The sequence below is a fragment of the Coenobita brevimanus genome, chromosome 93, assembly GCF_032717465.1.
Source record: "Coenobita brevimanus isolate Jiangsu-jjx chromosome 93, ASM3271746v2, whole genome shotgun sequence".
NCBI classification, from domain to species: Eukaryota; Metazoa; Arthropoda; class Malacostraca; order Decapoda; family Coenobitidae; genus Coenobita; species Coenobita brevimanus.
The window spans coordinates 3,647,412-3,666,179 of record NC_137046.1 but is presented as its reverse complement, the minus strand read 5'-3'; positions in this window follow the sequence as shown (position 1 = coordinate 3,666,179).

Below are 18,768 nucleotides of genomic sequence, written 5' to 3'. Positions count from 1 at the left end.
CTGTAAATCTTGAATGAAAATAACAACACAATTAAAATGATAGATAATATAATGTAGTATTAATCCTGGAGGTGGGACATATTAGCGACTTATAAATCCATAATGGCTACCTGTAAATCCTGAACGTGAGACATAAAATTGTCAGTCCTGAACATTAGGGATGTTAGAACTTCGACGGAACACTGTCTTGTCGTGGCGAGGAGGTTTGTGCATCCCAGTGATTAGTGGGGCAATACTAATAGATGCATCCATACTATACTGTTAGCGTTAGCTTGATTCTCTTGTGCCCCGCCCCCTTTTGATGCACCGCCCTCTTCCAGCTCTACTCGTTGCTGATTGGCTGAGATCATTATTCTTCTTACTGATAGAATAATGAGCCTTACCACGAAATAGCATCGTATTATTTACTTTTACTTTGCATTCGTTGTATGACAAAGGAAGCACTAAAATTTGCTAACTGAATCAAATTCAGTAAAAAAAAAAAAAAAAAAAAAAAAAAAAAAAAAAAGCTCCTCCCGCGACTGCAGCTGAGTTTTGGTGCCAAGAATGTTCGGAGCTTGGCAATAACACGTCGCCACCGTGCCGCTGTTACTATTAAACATATTAAGTCATCTATCTGTCATGTCTGGTAAGTTACCACAGTATCATAACCATATTGTAATTTTCCTTATTTATTTCCTTCATCAATTTCCTGATTATCAGAGGGATCGGATATAGTAGGAAAACGAAATGTCACTGGCAATGGATAGAGTGAGTAAGGAAGATTGGAGAAAGTGCATGATGGACACCATGAAGGTGGAGGAAGGATACAGAAGAAAAGACTTGGTAGAACAATTTATCATCAGCTTAAGTGACTGAATCCGATGAGGATGAAGCCTGAATGAACAATAGTAATAGGAGAGAATTCATAATAATGTTAGAATTTAAATATAGATCACTTGATTTACAGCCAAGTTTGCTTTTCCTCAATATTTATAACGAGAGAGAGTCCGTGGGTGTTGTCTCCATAACAAATGTTTAAAAGCATGTAGGCTAATCATTATTTATACCAACAGTTCTGTACGAGAAATTTCGTTCTATACGCATGAAGTGAATGAAATCTTGGGAAAAGTTTGTGTGTGTGTGTGTGTGTGTGTGTGTGTGTGTGTGTGTGTGTGTGTGTGTGTGTGTGTGGATAACAAATATAAGGAAAAATGTCAAAACACTAAGTTCTTTGTAGAATGTGTACCTTTTTATTTTCACAAAGGGAACTTTAACAAACTTTTCAGGCCGATGACCTTCCTTGGTACTTTTTTCCAACATCCTTTACTGCAAAACATTTCTTAGTTATATGGAAAAGATATCACTGCAGTTAAAGGGTTAAATAAAAGTTTTGTTGCTTTGATTGGCGAGAACGCCTGACATGTTTACGCAAAACTGGTCAGGCAAGACTGGCTCAGAACTCTTACTTGGGCCGACGGGTGAGTGGGCGGGGCCAAGGGGGCGGGGCACAAGAGAATCAGGCTAACGCGAACAGTATAGGCAGGTTCACTGATTGTAATCAGACAAAAAGTGTTCCCCTCGCAAACATATTAGCTAATTGTACACCCTGAATGTAATGAGCATAACTGTCCTGCGTGTGATATACACTTATCAAAAGAAATCCTGAGAGACATATGAATGCTCTAAGTTAAACCTGGCGGTTAGTGTGCTGTAAATCATGATCGTGAAATATACTAGCCAACTGGAAATCCTGAACGTTACAATATTAGTCAATTATACATCTTACACGAGAGGGATATTGATTCTTTCGCTGCAATGGTCTCCCTTTTATGATATTTACTTTCATTAATTCCGGTTTATTATAATTTTTAATTAAACAGAGACCTAACGAATTCAAGAGGTCACGAAGACACTGACTCTCACTGGGATGACAGAGTTCAAGTAATTTACTTTGGTTATCTCCTGATGATTTTTGTTCAGGAGAGAGGTATGATATGTAGGCAGAGTTAAGGTACTGTTTTGGTAAATATATGATGAAAACATATGGTGCATCCGTCACCACAACCGAAATAGTGTTCTGCCCATTCCGTGTACAGTCAATAGCATAAACTGTTTCACTGGCCTCCCTGATGATGATAGCCTGTGTGTGTGTGTGTGTGTGTGTGTGTGTGTGTGTGTGTGTGTGTGTGTGTGTGTGACTGCCACTCCATTAGAAAAGTATCACTTAAGCAGAAGTGCCATGTTCATCATCGCCACATCACCTACAGACATGAGAACAAAAGGTCTTCGATATTTATTGCAGGAGTTCATGGTTTTGTATGTCAAATACATATCATGCATCACTTATAATAACCCATCTACCTGCCCGCTGCCTCAAACCTCGGCTGGGAAGTGGTAAAACAGTCAACCACATCACATTCAAAGTGTAGGTGTCAGAGGCTAAGCTATACTGCAGTCCTAAATACTTAAGGTAGGAGACCAAAAGCAGTCTCGTCACCTTCAAAGCGTATCTGTCAGAGGTTATGCCACCGTGGTTCTAAACATTTAAGGCAGGAGACCAACCTATGCTTCCGACTGCAACTTACACGGCAGAAATACCCCCACTTCCATCAGAGCAATGCGCGTAAAACATGGTTCTCAGTCTAACTCAAACACTTTCACTACATCACCTGGGAAGAGAGACCTCGATGGAGACATGCTACATTTTTTTTCACTCAGTAACGATTCATCATTCAACGTTATACCATCCTCCATTCGATTCTTTATATTAGTAACAAATGTTGATAATATCCAGGTGTCATTTGAAATTGTGGCTCTATACTGATGTGGGTTGTGTAAGTGTTGTGTTACTCTCAAGGGGCCTACAGAAAACATTAATGTTATGACAGCCGTGAATCTGTCCCCTATATCACACTATAAGTCGCGGCCCACGACTCTGAGGTTGTCATTATCGTACCCTGGCAACGTACCATTCAAAAGTGCATCCGATTTCGTATCATATTATACACGAATCATACTATTATGCACGAATATAATATACACGAATATTATTATACACGAACATATTTTACACGAATCACATGCGTCTCATATTATACATGAAATCCGACGCACTTCTGAATGGTAGGTTGCCAGGGCACGATAATAGCAACCTCAGAATCGCGCGCCGAGACTCGTATAACGATCCAGCCTTATTTCAGTCAAGCAGCAGTGAGGATATGAGTGATAGTGTGAACTGCTGTTAGAGTGACGGAGCTGTTGCATTACCCTCAGAACAAAACACACACACACACACACACACACACACACACACACACACACACCGCTCGCTGGTGCAGTGGTAACGTTCCCGCTTGTCAACTGGTGGACGGGAGTTCGCGCCTCGCTCAGGTTGCGAAGTTTCACTGACGAAGTGGGTGGTTACTGTCCCCCTTGAGCAAGGGGATGGGTGTGTGCGTGTGTGAAGGTCACAGCCTTGCCCTTAGATCGGACTATATGAGCTCTCAGCTCCCTTCCGGGAGGGTAAAAGCTGACAATCACGACCATCAAGTGATCCTGACCGACCCGGTGAATTACACACACACACACACACACACACACACACACACACACACACACACACACACACACACACAAGCATAATATCCCTTATTGCGCGAGTATAAAATTTCGACAATCAAACTCAAACACGAACACATACACAAAACTCATAACTTTCACAAATATTTTCCTTTACCACCAACACCTACATATAATCACAAACTCTGCACACACGCACACACATAGGCAAGAATTCCAAAACACACACTCCCTTTTTCCCGTTTCCTTCTGCATGGCATACCCATCCTTGCATCCCCCAAACACACACACATCAACCGGGAAAAAAAGGAAACATCAACCGGAACCAAACCAATTCAAACATTGACGAACCCATCAAATAACAAACAAAGACCTGCCTCCATCTCCAGACCTGACAACGCTAAAAATTCCTCATCTCCCCCTACCACCAACCCCCTCTTCCTTCCTCTCCCCCTCCCAACCCCAAACCCAGAAAGGAACACAGTCACGATCCAGCATTGGCTTAGTGACGTTATGGCATCCAGGAGCCACAGTGTCAACAAAAGGGGGTGGCAGAGGTCACAGAGATATCTTTGACCACACGTCCGGCTTTTTCAATCATTATTATTTACCATCGAGTGTTTGGAGTCGCCTCTATGTGTGTGTAGTGGAGGGAGGGGGACAAATGAGTGTGTGTAAAGGACAAGCATAGGTGTAGGAAGTGAGTGCATCTGAATCAATAAGGAAGAGTGTAGACAGGTTTGTATATGTGCTACTAGATTCATCATTATCATCCAAGCCTTCTTTATCCCATCAGAAGTCTACGGTCTTGGGACTTGACTACTCAGTTCCGGCAGTTAAGGTGAGAGTGACCTGCCTCACTGGCCCTCTGAGTGGCATTATGTGAGCATGAAACCCCAACTTTCTATCGGACATAAACCTTGACGAGCTCACACCAGTTAAACGTCTTGACCCACTAAACCACCAGGCGTCATTTGGTTATACAGGTATGGTTACCACCCAGCGGAGTGAAAAGTTATTGGTCTACAAGAAACCATTTGGCTCTTCAGTCAGTGTGCAATGTGTGTAAAGGATAAGCATAAATGAATGCAGTGGGTGCATCTGAATAAAAAAAAAAAAAAAAGTGTGTGTGTGTGTGTGTGTGTATATATATATATATACACCTGTGTGTATATATATATATATATATACACTACCAGACATACAAAAAATTCGAGGAAAATATACATATGACATAATATCTTCACGTCAACAAACAGACATACAGCAAAATTCAGCATATATTACCGGGTCATCGCACACACTCGTCATACTGGCTGAGGCAAACATGCCACAGAAACTGTGAGCTGAACACTGACTCATACCGTCAACACCAACCATGGGTGCTCGCCTCTGACGTAGGTGCCTCACAAAACACTCATAAGAAAACCACGCCCTGAGAAGGAAAACAATATCAGGAAGTTAAAACTGGTATAAGCTTTCCTATAATAGCTTGAGTAGTTTGACGTTGCGGTCACAGGTAATCATGCCTTCTTCAACAACCTTAATTTACAAGAAGGGATATAAATTCATCCTCATGGCAGATGAATCTCTCTCTCTCTCTCTCTCTCTCGTACTGGGTGTCGGTGGAGGCTGCCTATGTCTTCAGCTGGCCACTTGCCTCGGCTCTAAAAAGGAAGAGATAGGTCCTATATGACTCCCTGAAGAATGTGTAATAAAGAAAGAAGTGGTGGGAGGTTGTTTGGTTGTGTGGCTTCTGTCGATTCTGTTACACTACACCCTCACTTCATCAGAGAGGTACAGTCACTCCAAACAGTGTAATAAAGACAGGGAGGTTGTCTGCTTATTTTTGTCGACGCAGTTACTCTACATCCTCTTCACTTAACGCAAAGACATCTGAAGACTGGAGATGGTCTAATGAAGCCTTCTCAGTAAGTAATAAGAATTGCGGGAACTCTGTAAATGTTCTGCTAAGTCCTGTCGTAAACATTTTTTTATAGATATTGATTCCTGTATGGATTTTATTTCAATATTCAATATATTCTGAAGGGCAGGGAAGGAAAAACTGGCATTAAAGATATGTTAGTGCTCTAGAAATATATCATATTTTGTTGTTGATTTTGTCACAGGTTCAAATGGATGTGGATCCGGTTAAGTGTTGGTTAACACTATCTTCCTTCAGCAATCCACCATCCCTCTCTTGGTGGACGAAGCTGAGGAATGATTGTATAACCGGACCGAACGGCAGGCTAAATACCTCAGTGTTGCAACTCCTTACACCCTCACTTTATGCGCCGGCGTAGTGGACCAAGACGGAGTTGTACATCGCCCTTTAAAACCCGTGAAACATTATGTGTGCCGGCTCCAGCTGAGGTTGGTTGTGGGTTTTCACGAAGGCGTAGTGACACTAGACTCAAAAGGGTACACGAGCCTTGTTATGTGTTTCCCGGAGCAGCCCAGGTCATCACTGTATTCCAAAATAATCACCACCTCACGCTCCTCTATACTGCTCTCTCTCTCTCTCTCTAATTCCTTTCAAAAAAAGGCTGAAGAAAAGAAATCTAAAACAAACCAAGATTAGGTTAGATGTATTCAAACCGCTGGAGGTCATTGGAAGTGGAACAGAGTAAGCAAAGGAAGATACTCGTAGGTTTAAAGTAAGTAGGCAGGTCAGGTTAGGTCTACTTACTTTCACACACACACCCTTGCTCCTCCTCATCTCCCTCATCACCCTCACCATAACCCCAAACCCCACTTGATCATTAATAGCCATGCTCTTAATTACCTCGGATGAAGAGATAAGCCGCAGTGTGCCGCGAGAGGGAGGGTAATTACCGACCTTAATGACCCTCTTTCCGCCTCTCTCCCATAATTACTCCCTATTACGCCCTCCACTGTCATACATCACGGGTCATCCCACCGATATACCATTTTCCGATTATATTATCCAGAAAATTTGGGTAGTAAAGAAATAACGTGTGGAAATTGGAGTATACCGGGTATCAACAGGAAAAAAACCCTGGGAGTTACGCACCAACGATGAAGGACGAGAGTTTGATCATTTACCTGTCGAGTACACGACGGTCATGAGGGCTGGAGTAAGTTTGTTAGGTCTCCAATCTTCCACCAGAAATCACCCACAAAAGTCGATGCTACAGACAGGTCCCTAATTATACAACTGGATGAGAAGGTATAATGACAATGTGGCTTGTATTCTCGTCGGTTAAGAAAGCTCCCTAACACCTTTTCCTAAGCGAATTATTTTGCTTGTTACACCTTACTGAACTATTCTGTGTTATGTAAATCCTTCAAACATCGCAATACTGTGAATATATAACGTTCAAAAGGATGTTAACCAGTCATCCAAAAATAAATCGTTAAGGAAAGGGTGTTAGGGAGCTTCCTTAACCGCCGATATTACGAGGCTTTGGTCTCTCCCTAACCTGATTAAGAGTCTGAAGCTGGCCATAACGACAGACAAAATACGTCAGTACACTGATAAATGTGACTCACCTTCACTTCTTATTTTTTCCACACACACACACACACACACACACACACACACACACACACACACACAAATCATCACTACCAGCACGAGCAGCCTCAACACAAACTCCTACAGAGAATGCGAAAAAAAAAAAAAATGCACGCAGTCGACTAAGAACCTCTGTGAACAATGTGGAGAGCAGCCTGACCACACACGGAGAAGTTCACTGAGAAACCTGTCACCTCAGCAACCAAGAGGACTGCTGGTGGAGGGGGCATTTAGGAGGCAATGGGAGGAGGGCAGCAAGGGGAGGGAACGGACTAGGAAGGGCAGGGTGTGGAGAAATAGGGAGGAGAATGAGAGGAAGGGAGGAAAGAGAAAGGGAGGGGAGTGAGAGAGTGGAGAGAGGAGGTGAGGGTGAAGCCACAAAGGAGCACACAGCAAAACAAAGAACAACAAACCTATTGATGTGGCAAACTCCATTACAGGCTATAATTATGATATTATATACAGTATAAGATAGGAAAACAAATATTGGCCCCCCACCTCCCCACCCACTCCACCAATTCCTTAAGCCGACGTGGTCCCCCACCCACAAAACAAAAGAGAGAGAGAGAGAGAGAGAGAGAGAGAGGACAAATGTCAAGTGGTGCAGAAAATTTTAACGAAAATTTCATTATAACCGAATGGCATGATTTTCAAGCAGAAAATAACAGCAAGTGCATAACGATGTTATATCGCATTAACCCCAGTGAGAAAAATACTTTGGTGCCATTTAGCCGAGAATAAGAAAGACGATGAATGGAGCAGCTAATCAGAGGATGTGGAAGAGGTGAGGTGCTGAGATGTAGTTTGGTATGGTGTGCTTGGTGTAGGAGGGTGCCAGAGGCTAGATGGCGAACGTACAGTTGTATGGGTATAGTGTACGTCACTGTAAGGGTGTGGTTGTTGTTTTTTTTTTTTAATGTGAGGAAGAAGGAACCAAATAACAGTTCCCTCCAAGAGAAAAACAAAATACAAAAGAGAGCCAAATTCAAGATCCATTCATTTCGAGATGCCTGGACACACTGCGTTTGAAAGACTGGAGATCATAGGCAGCAGGAAATACAGACAGAGGGAGACAGTTCCAGAGTTGACCTGTTGCATAAATGAAGGACTGGGAGTAACGGCCAACTCTTGCATTAGAGAGTTGGACAGAAAAGGGATGAGAGGTGGAGGAATGCATGCAGACAGTTCAGAGGAGCAGTGACCATTAAAGTAGCGACAGAAAAGAGATAAAGATGCAACAGTGCGACGAAGAAACAGGGGTTGAAGGGAGTCAGAAATGGGAGGAGAGTTAATGAGACGAAAAGCCTTTGACTCCACCCTATTGAGAAGAGCTGTATGTGGGGAGCCTCCCCACACACGAGTTGTACTCCACACAGGGGCGGATAAAATCCCTGTATAGAGTCAACAATTGTGCTGAGGTAAAGAAAGAACGTACTCGGCTTAGCACACCCAATCTCTTGGAAGCAGATTTTACAAGAGATGTAATATGATCTTTCCAAGATAAGTCCCGGGTAAATGAAACCCCAAGCATGTTCAAGGATGATGCAGGATAAAGCTGAATATTATTAAACATTAGTGGGTATACCTGTGGAAGATTTTGACGGGCTGATAGGTGTAAGAACTGAATCTTTGATGCATTAAAAACAACAAGATTATTTTTACCTCAGTCGGAGACACGAGCCAAGTCAGACATTAGGTGTGCCAAAGCCTCATCCCTTGTTTGTTGGGCGGTTTGGTGTGGTGTGGGTGTCGTGTACTAAGGTATGAGGGTGTGGCAGAAACTGTAGTGGTGAGGGTGTGGTGTGCTTTGATGTGGGGGTGTTGTAACAACTGGTTGCTCTGAGTAGGATTGGTGCTGTCATGCTCAGAGGTTGACGAGAGAAACTAGGTCTGTGCCAAGAAAGAAAACATGATAGTAGGAAGTCGTCGGCCAGACAAGGATATAATGCTGCTCAGTAGGGACAGTCTTGGATACACTGGTGATCAAAGTACAATAAAAACGACGACGACGACGACGATGATGATGATGATGATAAAAATGAAGATAAAGATGATGATATACCAGCACGGGGCAGGAGACAGGCAAGGTGCAGCCTAACACCGTAAATCAAAGCATAACATATGACTGATAATTCCCGTACCGCCACCTGGAGAACATGGCTCCTGAATGTGGATCTGTCGGCCCCGCGGCATCCACACGACAACCTTACAACTCGCTAAAAACAAGCCATTGAAGGTAATTGAAAACGATGATAAACGACGGCAGAAACACACGCCAGAGATACTGTTTCTGTCTCACCCTAGCATGACAATCTGGCCGGGGTATCTGGGAATTATTGTGTCTACAGAATGGAAAAAAGTGAGGATTAACTGGGATAATCAAGGGGCTGATCCGAGGCGACAAGTGTAATCAGTGGGGAATGTATTAACCCACAAGATCATGACGAGGAACGTGAAAAAAAGAGGGAAAAATCTGATGTATTGCTTGAGAGGGAGAGAAATGTGAGGGAGGAACGGAAAAGGAAGACAGAATGGGCAAAAGAGAAGAGTGGAAAGAAAGGGATGCGGAGAAGGGGAACAGGACAGGCATGAAGGAGAGGAAAGAAGGGAATGCATTTGAGAGAGTGGAGGAAAAAAGAAAGAGACAAGCGGGACGGGGATAAAGGAAAGGAGGGGGAAAGGATACAAGGATAAAGGAAAGGTCAGAAGTGATGACGAATGGAGAAACAGAAAGAAATGAGCGAGCAGGAAAACTGGAGGCAGAGACGAGAGGAAGTACCAACAAATATATAATGACTTGCATGCAGAGCATTATGTACAGAGGGACAAGGGGACAAACTTGGCCTGAAATCCTGAGGTATGATAATGGCCGGGTGAGAAAAATGGACATGGCTTTGTTATTGTGGCGAGGTGATAATACACTTACAGAAAGGGGTGAGAGAAGCAGGGAAAAGGGATACAAGATTGGAAAGGAAGGAAGGAAAAAGTGGAGAAAAAAAGTATATATATATATATATATATATATATATATGAGAGAGCGAGAGAGAGAGAGAGCTAAGTTATATTCTTTATTTCATATGGGCATTATTTTAAGCATCCTTCTGTTTTCTACTGTATATTTGAGATTCGTCTAAGTTTCCTCCTACAACCATTGTAAATAATTTAACTTTTTATGCCCCCTTAAGACACTAATGGCCTAGTTCCAAAACATTAATCCCCTTTTCCACTGAATACTTTCGACTTAGGAGTGCCAGAAGGAAACAGAAAAGTCATCATGATAAATAGATTAACGAAGGTGGACTGAAGCACTAAAATTACTACATAATTTCCATCTCACAATCTCTGTATGAATATTTTCGAAAGTACAGTGAAATTATTTTTAACCTATACTGCTATTATCATGCAATCTTATTATTTAGTCATAAAATCCAGTTCTCACATATAGACTCAATTAAGTTGTTTACCAAGGCCTGTCTAAATAAAGCTTGTTCCTATTATTTGTAATCAGGAAAGCTGGGGATGTAATAAGGAAAGCTTTATTCAGCATCAATGGCATAAAATAATAAAACGGTCACTCAGTACTGCTTGCACTGCCATAATGTTTGCCATCAGTAAAGGTGGACGTGTAATAAAGGCCTTCATCACCATCAACAGCATAAAATAACAAAAAGGCTCGTATTCTAGTCGGGCAAGGAGGCTCCCTAGCACCTCTTCCACGGCGATTTATTTCTGGATATGGCTGCTTAATGTCCTTTTGTACATTCTTCGTGCAGAGTATGGCGATGTTCTAAGGATTTATATAACACAGACTTGGGAAGCAAGGTGTAATACGCAAAATAAATCGCTTGGGAAAAGATGTTAGGGAGGTTCCTGACTCAGTATAGCTTGCCACTCTGTCACACCATTATGGGTGGGTGCTTAAAGCTATCACGGTGTCCTCATGCAATATTGCAAAGTCCAGTCATATCACTAATGAATATTCCAAAGTGTAATGCAGGGATGTTTGGCCTGAAGGACTTAGTCAGAAATGCGCCAATTATTATTATTCCCACATACTTGCATCCTATACTCTGTTCACTTTACCTTGGCCTATAATTTTTATCCCTATATTTAATGCTAAGCTGCAAAAATGGATTAACATATATGGTGCTAGACACGGAGTGTTGTAGAAAATATGTAGAACCGCAGTATCCTCACTGCCAGCGAGCTTCGTAAAATAAGCTACGGTACAATTGGACGAAAATCTGGGTGAAGTTAGAGTAAAAACTGTATAGCGCCATTAGTTTTTCCCCTGTAATTCAAAGAACAATATGCCAAGCAATCTGACAGGACTGAAAACTAGATTCTCGCCCGTGAATGGCGGTGGATATAAAAATTACAAAATCCAGCACTAACGATAAGGTGCACCATAAAAAACATTTGCCCAATCCCACTGTTCTATATATAAGAAAATGAATCACTTGTGCACACTGTCTTTCAAGCACCGTAAGACCACTGTACAACGATCACCTCACGACGCGGCCTTCAATCACGGCATCCCGAACTATACGTTTTACTCTAACCTGGCCCAGATTTTCATCCTAAAAGATAATAGTACGGCTCTACATCCATTCCATAGCACTTCTTCATGGCAAGCATCATATTCTGGTGCTAATATATTCTTTTAACTCAGCATTAATGATGGAAAGATGGCAATTTTAGGCCAAGTTAGTGTAAGAAGAGTATACCAACAATGCAATAAATATGGTATCTTTTAAAGCCCAGATTCGCCGGTCTATACTACACCTGTAACTGCAATATCTTGGCTTTTATGTGCGATGTGGTGTTGGTATTATTGCGTGGCTCTGTCAGGTGGAGGCAAAGTTTATGAGATTACAAATATCATAAACTGTTGTTGGGGCGTGGCAGAAAGGCGGGGAGCACCAAAGCCAAGGAGAAAAATAGTGATAATTTACCGACAGCCCTGAGTTCTCAATGCCAATGCACTATGTACCCAAGTTTTGCAGCCAGATATATTCACACTGCCTTTTCTTCGGAAGGGGATGACTTATGGCGTTTCTACTGAATGGAGTTTGCTATAGCTATGCACTGGTATCGAGGACGCAGCCTGACATTACCGTCTCACCATGAAATGGCTAAAAACGAAAGTGTGCTTCTTGTTATTTTACCATGTTCAATAGCATGAAGTCTCTCTCTCTCTCTCTCTCTCTCTCTCTCTCTCTCTCTCTCTCTCTCACACACACACACACACACACACATTGGGGATGGGTGGAATGACGGTGCGGCCAGGCGGAGTGGGGTAATAGTGTGGTACTCGGAAACCCACACGTGAAGAAACGCATATGAGATGATGAAAAGAAGTGTAGAGAAAGGAGGATGACTGAAGACAAAAGAAGAAGGGAGTAGAGAAGATTTAGAGATGGAAAACTGAGGAAAGAAGAAAAGTGGAAGAAACGAAGCAAGAATCAAAGCAGAGAAAGAAAATGAAAAAGACAAGAGGGAGATGAGGAGTGAGATGAAGGGAGAAGGAAGGACGAAGGAAGAAAAGCAGTACTCAACCCTGCAAAAAAAAAAAAAAAAAAAAAAAAAAAAAAAAAAAAATGAAGCTTTCAGTATATCTTAATTAATGGAGCATATCCAGTAGGGGCTCTGTCCGTCTGTCTCTCGCTAACGATTTCGGATGCAAAGTGCTTCAATCCTATACACCTTATCGACATTAGCGATATCACACCAGATCACATCACACAACATTACACAACACAAAATTAACCTCCCACACATCACACCTTATGCTTTAACCGAAAGGCCCCGAAGTTCCCGCATCTAGTACGTCACACTTCTTCCAAAACAAGTATTACCCTCTCCCTTCTCCAACAAATAAGACCGGAATATACAGAGGGTCTAAACTAGGGAAGGCGGTGGCAGAATCGGTAGAGAGGCGGCCTGCAGCTCTAATGGGCCCAAGTTCGAATCCCGGTAGGGGCAAGGAACAGTTTAAGGATTTGAATATCTTAAAAAGCAGATTTTTCTGATCTACCAGATGACCCGCCGACATATCATAAAAGTATCCCCGCTAATACCAGTACACCAGTCCTGTATGAGACAGCCCTAGCATGTATTCACTAGGAATGGTGGGCGTTAGCGAAGTGGTGACATGTGGAGATGTAGGACCACTAGGCCCCAAGGAGGACTGCTGGGACTTGGGAATAGGCCCTAAAGCCTTTGCCCAGAGTCAGACACGTGAAATATATATATATATATATATATATATATATATATATATATATATATATATATATATATATATATATATATATATTTACATGCTCTGGCCCCCCAAGATGTGTCACTTGTAAAAGTCTGTAACTTAATCTGACGTCCAGATGGGATGGATAAGAGGTTTATAGTCGCAGGAACACGATTTTACCATTCGTATCTGCAATGGTTAACTGCGTACAAGGATCGTGAAACCCAGACTTGCATGTTATTTATATGGATGGGATGTGTTGACAATACTGCTCAGGGACACTTACCAAATCAATGGGTTCGTGCATCGCCACCAAACACATTAATCACCGCACACTAAATTATTTGTAAAATGTAACCTAATACAAAATTCCAACGAAGTTCTTTGAAATACTCATAAGTGTGGGAAATCACATGCACAGATATATTTATAACCCGGTATAACTGTAGCCTACGCTGGGTATCTTGAAGTCAATAATGAGAAAGTCGTAGGTACCGCTGACCACATATAAACCTTTGTGTGAGGCGATGGTGTAGCTACAATTTCCGACGTTCATGCATCACAATTACTTGGTCATTTCAGCTAATATTTCGCACCTCCGTTCATTCGTGTCAGTGCCACCAACAAATATGTGATTAAGTCAAGACTGTCTAGTCCACCAAATCCTACACATCAGCTACACAATGATGCTGCCCCAGGTTCTTATATTGCCAACTGTACAGGCATGTCTATTCCTATTATAATGAAGGACTACAAACTTTGCATTCGAAATAACTCTGTTCTTTATCTAAATCCGTACCGTACATCTGTAACCTACGTTGGGTATCTTGAGGTTACAAGTATATATATATATATATATATATATATATATATATATATATATATATATATATATATATATATATATATATATATATATATATATATATATATTGTTACCAAACAGAAATCAACAATTCACTATACGATCATCACCTAAAATAAAGCCACCGAAATGACAGCAGTAATTCGCTAGAGAATCAGCATCTCAAAACATTTATTTCGTGGCGATTTCTTGTGATCATTTGGTGTCACTGCTGAATATTTGATTTCCTTACGCGTTAAAACAAAGACGTCTTTCCACATTCTACTCACTCAACCTCTCATTCACATTCTTTATCCTCCCTTCCGCTTCATTTACTTAATTCTCTCTCTCTCTCTCTCTCCCAATCTCTATTCCCGTGAGCTACAGCAGTATTTTTGTCCCTCATCCTGTCCATCACGTTCTATTGCTTTTTTATCTTCATCATTCCTATATATCCTACTGTCTGTTATTATTAGGCTATCCATCCATTGCACAATATAAATGTTCCTGAAGATGTATTTTGTTATTGCCTAAGAAACAACCCCGACTCTCAACCCACAGTGTCACCACATCACATTTTACTGGCAATAATACAACAGTCATTTATTTCTTATGCAAACAAGGATGAACTAATGGTTCGAAACCAGCAATGTAAATCTTTCCGAGGAAGCACTAAACAAAAACTAACCAGATTCAAAATCCGTTCAGTTCAGTTCGAGACTGGCGGTCGTAAGCAGTTGGAAAAACCGACAAAGTACGGCAGTTCGAGTTGACCTGTTGTGTACAATGGCTGAGAGTATCGGTTAGCTCCTGCATTAAAAAGCTGGACATAAAAGGGGTGACACTGCACTGCCAGACGGGTGGTACGAGCCCACCTTCACGGAGTGGAATGCAATCACACAATTCCGAAGAACAGTGACCAATGGAACAGGAATAATAGAGAATTAATGATGCACCACAGAAGTATTAAGAGATAAGTTGAGAGGTGTCAGTAAGAGAAAGTAAGGTGATGAGAGAAAACATTCGCTCCACCCTGTTTAGAAGCGCTATACTGTACATGTGTGCTGTCCCTCCCCTTCCCTCCCGCTACCTCCACACATACATGGGCGAATAAGACCTCTGTACAAACGTTAACAGCAGTGCAGGGGTAAACAAACGTGGTCGGTTTAGCACTGATATAATATGCAAGATATGATACTGTAATTAGACACTGAATACCTGCTACTGCAAATTCCTCCCTTACCAACCACCACATCCACCAAACTCTCCTGGCATGCCAAATATCCTATTTAAGCAAGTTTTCTGCACACACATCAAAGTTACTAATGCTAGCAATTTGGTGTGCAATTTTCTTTAAGAGAACACAGTATTGTAGGTTTTGCAAGCAAAGAAGGATCAGCCACTAAAAGCCAGCAAGGTTTCTTTCCTCCAATGAAAGGGAGACATTAAAACTAATTTCAAAATAATTTCCCTCTAAGATTTCTTGACATATTATGCATCACTGATAATAAATCACAAGAATGGGGGCCAATAAACTAAGGAAGTCTGTTCCAAAACTGACCATCAGCGTACAAAAAAGCCTGAGAATACAGGTATCCTTTAAACCGGACAGCACTAATATACTGTATGAAGTTTGCGCTGAGAGATAAAACTTTCATTACCTGGCATTTAATTTTAAGTTAACCTTCATGTGTAGTCAGCAGTGTGTAATAAACCCCGTGTTCTTGATAAAGCAACTCAGGCATCATTCTGAATATTCAGAGTTATTTATTGTGTTTATCTCACTGTCCTTACAAAAGGTCGACGCGGCCACAAAGAACAGTAAAGTACATAAATGACACCGGCGGCCCTCTTGTGTGGACGTAGCTGAAATTAATGACTACTTATAAAAGGTTCGTGTGGGCTACATCCCCGCCTCTCATACCCGGTTGTGATGTATGTACTGACAGATGCAACAACACCGGTATTTTACTCATGGTTGGTGGGGCAGAGTGGAGTGGGCGGTGATGCTGGCACAAAAGTCACCATACACGGAGCTGGTGGGGTGGGGTGGGGTGGGGTGAGGTGGGGTTGGGTGAGGTGTGGTGAGTGATGATGCCGGTACAAAAGTCATCATACACAGGGATGGTGGGATGGGGTGGGGTGTGGTGAGGTGAGTGGTGATACTGGTAGACACGAACAACACATTTTACACACGGCTGGAAGGATGTGATGGGGTGAGTGGGTAGTGATGATGATGCTGGCAGTGACATGACACCTTTTACAACAGCTGTGTTACGCAAGACTCGTGGGATGGGGTGGGGAGAGTGCTGGTGCTGGCAGTGACACCACTAACAGTTGTATTACCCAAGGCTGGTGGAATGGCGTGGGGTAGATGATGATGTTGGCAGTGACACCAGCAACAGTCATATTCTCATTGATGGCGGATGTTTGTTGGTTTGTGTGGTGGTTAGGCCGTGTTGGTGAGGCAGTGATGTTTGGTAAAGGGGTCGTCCACGCTGCTACAGACACAACCAACACGATGCACAGCCACACCTGCCAGCTCTGGGCATGTCTGGTCTGGTCTGGTTTTGTCTGACTTGGTCCCCATTCTCTTCACCAATACACAGAATGCTACACGATATTTTATTTACAGTTTAAAATAATCACCTTAAACCATAACCACGTCCCAAATACAGTTCTTGGTGACAACAATAAGGTCTGTGTACTGTATATGTTTAAGTTTTGTGCAATAATGCATAACAATCACTAAACAGGCTGTCCTCATCATGGTCCCTTTCTAAACCCGCCACAAACCAGAAATGAGTATGAGAGAGAGAGAGAGAGAGAGAGAGAGAGAGAGAGAGAAACCAAGTATAGGCAATGCGTTTTTTTTTTTTTTTTTTTTTTTTTTTTTTTATGAGACCGACTCTGGGCATAGGCTTCACAGCCTGCTTTCAAGGCCCAGTAGTCCTACGTACCGCACACCTCTACATGTCACCACTTCGGCGCTAACACCCGCCGTCCATACTGAATACATGCTAGGGCTGTCTCATACAGGACTGGTGTATTGGTATGTGCTGATATTTGTGTAGCAGCCAATATGAAAGGGATCACTGGCCAAGGTGTTCCCAACAAGGCCACCCACTTAACTTGCCATAAATCACCACCAGTTCCTCCAAACAACGCTCGGTGTCGGTACATCACCCTAAGTATATGCTAATTTTTGTGCAGCATATGGACGGGAATAACTGTGCGGGCTGTCCCCTTCACGACCACCACCACCACCTGCTCAGGAACATACCACACTTACACATTGACAACAAGGAAATCAGGGGAAATTATCCAACACTTGTGGTTAATCAGCTTTTCAAAGATATGGTAAAACTTGGCTACTCATTTCGCTGACTCCAAAAGGTTTTACTTGGCAGAGAGGAACCCTGCATACTACAAGGTTTAAATGTATCTTGAAACCCCTTTTACTAAGATTCTGACTGACTTCTGAGGCTATTATTCATCACTGCAAATACCTACACAGCAAAGGGATTAATATGGCGTATCTTGACCACCCGGCCCTTTACTGAATGAGATTAGGTCCCTTTTGTTATCTTTTCTGTGTCGAAGTTTTTTATCTGTTTGCGTGGGCGGCTTACCAAGTGCCAGCCTATTCTTATTCAATTCAATTTGTTTACGGTAAAAACAGGATCCCAGCGTGGGGTGAACCCAATGCTTCTATGGAGCACCTGAGGTCGAGTATCCCCTAACTAAAGTGAGGGTGTTTGTCCAAATGACACGCAAATGATACAACTTTTAGCTGTGCGTACGTGTGTGTGGGCGGAGGGAGGCAGGGAGAGGGGTGGGAAAGAGGGTGTTAAAAGAGGGAGAGATGGGATGAGTAGGTGCAGATTATAACTATGGACGAAAGAGCGAAAACTGCTGCGCAAGGAGTACTGGGGTTGCCATGACGACAAGAGACACATAAACAATTCATACGCAATGGATGTGGCTAACCAGAAAGCCTGGAGGTCCCGTCTCCTCCTTCAGCACTAAGTCACGAGCTGCTATTTAATTTTGGTGAAGACTTTCTCGAGGGGGTGACGTGCCAGGCAAGCAAAGCACTACTGGTCTAGGTAAGTACCAGAGTTGAAAGGCAAACAGGGGCGCGAAACACTCGACCACCGGATGTTGTACCGACAACGCGGAAGGCAGAAATGCTCCCCAGACTGCTGATGATGACAAGAGACACCACCACACCACAGTGCTGGTGTGGGTAAGGCGGGATGCATCAACAGTTCAACACCACGCACAGCCACGACATATCGGTACTGCTGGTGTGGACTAAGTAAATGCATCAATTTATTAGGGTGAAAGTTAGCGTCCCTCTCATGGAATCCAAATCCACTTTCTTCACAACGTGAGTCACGAAAGTTTCCATGAATTGCTAACGAGAGAGGAAGAAGTCAAGGGCAGTCATTACCTGGGCACTGAAAGATTTGCCAGGACGCGGATAATAGCAAGAAACTTTATACCAGACGGAGATGAGGAAAGGGATCAACTGAAAGACAAGTTTTAATGATGTCCTTGTGTTATCTGGAACTG